The following is a 3936-nucleotide window of genomic DNA, read 5'->3' as shown; positions in this document are numbered from 1 at the left end:
CCAATTGAACAATTGTCTCGAGAGAGAAATTGTTCATACTTCGATTTTCTTGGAACCTTGAAAGAGGAATGAGGAAATCATGCTAGAAATGCTTTCTCAAGTTGGACTAGGTTGGGGGTTGGATGGATATAGTGACATGAAATCCTACCAATACTTTGATCTAGAAAAACATGTGGTATAATCAGTGATCGTACTTCGACTCTTCCCATGAGCAATTAGATCAAGACAATGGGCAATAGTTCAAGCTTAGAGAGATTGGATTGCTAAGACATTGGGATCCAATCACCTAAGATTGTCAAGAAGATCAATGAATGCATTGATTGAGGAAGAGATGAGAATGAACTTGATCCGGAGAATGCAACATCTCCTAAGCCCAATGAACCTCCCTATTATGATCCCTCCCATTCTTTAATTTCTACTGTTTACATTTATGCTCAATTATCCCCATTTCCATTTAAGTTTCTGCAATTTAATTTCTGCTCCTTACATTCTGCAATTTATTTTCAGTTATTTACATTCCTTGTTATTTACTTTTCCCACCATTTAAATTCTTGCAATTCTCAATTCAATTTGGCTTAGTTCAACTAGAATACTCCTCTAATTAAAGTTGCTCAACCAATCAATCCCTGTGGGATTCAACCTCACTCTATTGTGAGTTTTTACTTGACAACAATTCGGTATACTTGTCGAGGGAAATTTGTAGTGATACAGATTTTCGTGCATCAAGTTTCTAACTAGATTGAACACTTTTCTTTTCTTTTAATCAGTTTTAATTTCAGTTTGTTTACTGCCATTCTCTGCAATTTAAGTTGTTTTTCTTTGTTCATTTACTTTCTAGCACACTAATCCACTAACTGTTTGATCAATTGCACTAACCACTCTAACTATAATTTTCAACAAGATTGAATTCTTCACTTGCATTTGCTTGTCTGTTTGCTGAGTGTATGACAAGTAGAAGAGGAAGAGCCTCAACCTCTTTTGATAGTGAACATGAGAGGACCTTCCTTAGACTAAGGAGGGAAGCAAGAGGTAAAGGCATAGTTAGTGAAGAAGAGTTGGAAGAAGATCTAGACATTGCTATGGAGGAGGAAGCATATAATCATGTTAGAGAGGGTTCTTGTAATCATGTTGGGCAAGAGAGAAGAGTGCTAGGATCTTACATCAGTCCCAATCCTGGGAACTGTGGAAGCAGCATCTTGAAACCTACCTATCCTTTTGGGAATAAATGTTTTTATGGCCAAATTACAAGCCGCCGTAATCAAGGCTTCCAAATCAGCACCGACATATCCTGGTGTAGACCTGGCTATGTCTTTTAGATCCAATGAACCCTGAAGTGGAAGATTGCTAGTGAGCAAAGAGAGGATATGTTCTCTCGATGATTCATCAGGAATGTCAAGAACAAACTCCCGATCAAACTGCCCAGGCCTTCTCAAGGCCGAGTCAAGAGCATCAGGCCTATTCGTAGCTCCAATTACAAGAACATAGCTAGGATGAACATTAGAACTGTCCGAATCATTAGCGGATTGCATACACCTACTTGATTGATCCATGCTAGCAAGTAACTGTGTAACAATTCTTTTCTCCATCTTTTGCTGTAAATTATCTCTTTTCGAAGCAATTGAATCAATCTCATTAATGAAGACGATTGATGGGGCAGTCCGATATGCTTTGGCGAAAAGCTCTCGGATATTCTCTTCAGATGCACCCGATACTCCAGAAACCAACTCAGTAGCTGATATCGGATAGAAGGGAACACGGGTCTCATTAGCTATGGCGTGAGCCAGTGTGGTCTTGCCACAACCGGGTGGCCCATGCAGCAAGATTCCAGTAGTAGGAGTATGACATAGCTTTCTTGGAAGCTCAGGACGATACCATGGAACAATCACTTCTGTCACCAGCTTTTTCAGAAGATCCTTCATCACCATACATGCCAACAATTTTGAGCTCAAACCACAGCTAATCACCCTTGTTCAGAACAACTGTTCATTTGGAGAAAATGCTCAAGAAGATCCAAACCAACATCTGACTACATTCTTGTGAATTTGTGACACAATAAAGGCTAATGGTGTTCACCCTGACACTTACAAACTGCTTTTGTTTCCCTATTCTCTCAGGGATAAAGCAGCATAGTGGCTAGAGTCCTTTCCAAAAGAGAGTTTGATAACTTGGGAAGAAGTGGTGAATAAGTTCTTGGCGAGATTCTACCCTCCCCAAAGAGTTAACAGGTTGAGGGCTGAGGTACAAACGTTTAGACAACAAGATGGGGAAACTCTCTATGAAGCATGGGAGAGATACAAGGAGTTGACAAGAAGGTGCCCTCTGGACATGATCAATGAATGGGTACAGCTACACATTTTCTATGAAGGATTGTCACAAGAATCAAAGAAGGCCTTAGATCACTCTTCAGGAGGCTCTCTCAATAAGAAGAAGACAATTGATGAGGCCATAGACATCATAGAAACTGTGGCCAATAATGAATACTTCTATGCCTCTGATAGAAACCCAAATAGAGGAGTGATAGAGCTGAGTCACATGGATTCATTGCTAGCTCAAAACAAGTTGATCACCAAGCAATTGGCAGACCTCACCAAGCAGATAGAGAAGAACCAAGTTGCAGTAGTCAATACTCAACCACCAGCCCAAGAAGAGTTCAATGCAGAGGAAGACGGTGATTGGGAGCAAGTCAATTATGTTGGAAACTCATCAAGACAAGCCTATGATCCACACTCAAAAACCTACAACCCTGGTTGGAAGAACCACCCAAATTTTGGGTAGGGAAACCAGCAAATCCAGAACCAAGATTAAAGACATCACAACTCCAACCATTACAATAACTCCACTTACTAACAATCCAATCAAAGATCATACCAACCCCACACAACAACTCCTACCAACCTCCATATCAACAATAGCCATTCTCAGCCTCCCAATTCCAACATACCACCACCATCTGAGGATAGACTATCTCGTATTGAAGCCTTCCTTGGAGATCTGTGCAAGGAGGTTCAAGACAACAAGGCATTCAAGGATGAAGTAAGGTCTAATATGAAGAATCAGGGAGATACCATCAAGAAGCTTGAATCTCAAGTAGGATACCTCTCTCAGCAAATTCCTAAGCCTACTGACAGCTTTCCAAGTGATACTAAGAAGAACCTAAGAGGAGAGACCAAGAATGCGAGATAGGAAGAATGCAAGGTGATCACTCTAAGAGATGAAGAGATTTTGGAGGAAGAACTTAGCAAGCCATCAGAGCATACTCAAGGAATTTCACAGGAGATACTGGAAGAGAAAGAACAAGGAGTCAACCATGCACAAATGAAGGAATCAATGGGAAAGGAAATCCTGAAACCATATATATCAAAGGTACCATTCCCTCAGAGGCTCAGGGGTGGTGAAAAAGAGAAGACATATTCTAGATACCTAGATACATTCAAGTCTCTTCATATCAACATCCCCTTCATTGAAGCCCTTCAACAGATGCCATCATATATCAAATGTATGAAGGAGTTGCTAATGACGGGTGGAAAATTGCTGATTAAGAATTTAATATAGAAATAACGTTGCGAGTACAGTTCTTAACCGACGAAAATTCCACTTATCAATTTAGAAAGAATTGTCACAAATTGAGAATAAAATACTGGGAGTAAAATTCCCAGGTCGTCTTCCAACGAGTTGACAAAAGAGTGCTATTTTATTAGTCAGGAATTTTCTCAGAATTTTTAGAGTTGGAGAACGGGAAATTAAAATAATTATTAATTAAAGCACATGGAATTAACAAGAGGTTTTATGTATTTAAAATAAAAAGCCTTAACTGGAAGAAGATTAATTGGAAGTTCTATCCTTGTTGAATTTTCCCAAGTGTAATGTTAATAGGTTATTGTTTCTACTTAGTTATCCCTTACCGAATAAAGGAAAGTCAAGTAACTAAACCAGCCT

At 39.5% G+C, this 3936-nt stretch overlaps 1 pseudogene; it reads right to left on the bottom strand.

The window, feature by feature from the left end:
- Window positions 1–1148: 1148 nt before the first annotated feature.
- Window positions 1149–1925, bottom strand: LOC107633377 (cell division control protein 48 homolog C pseudogene; annotated as a pseudogene).
- Between the last annotated feature and the right edge of the window lie 2011 nt (window positions 1926–3936).

The sequence above is a fragment of the Arachis ipaensis genome, chromosome B3, assembly GCF_059453495.1.
Source record: "Arachis ipaensis isolate K30076 ecotype BB chromosome B3, ASM5945349v1, whole genome shotgun sequence".
Taxonomy (NCBI): Eukaryota; Viridiplantae; Streptophyta; class Magnoliopsida; order Fabales; family Fabaceae; genus Arachis; species Arachis ipaensis.
Note: the sequence above shows the minus strand (reverse complement) of the source record. Positions and strands in the feature narration are given on the sequence as shown.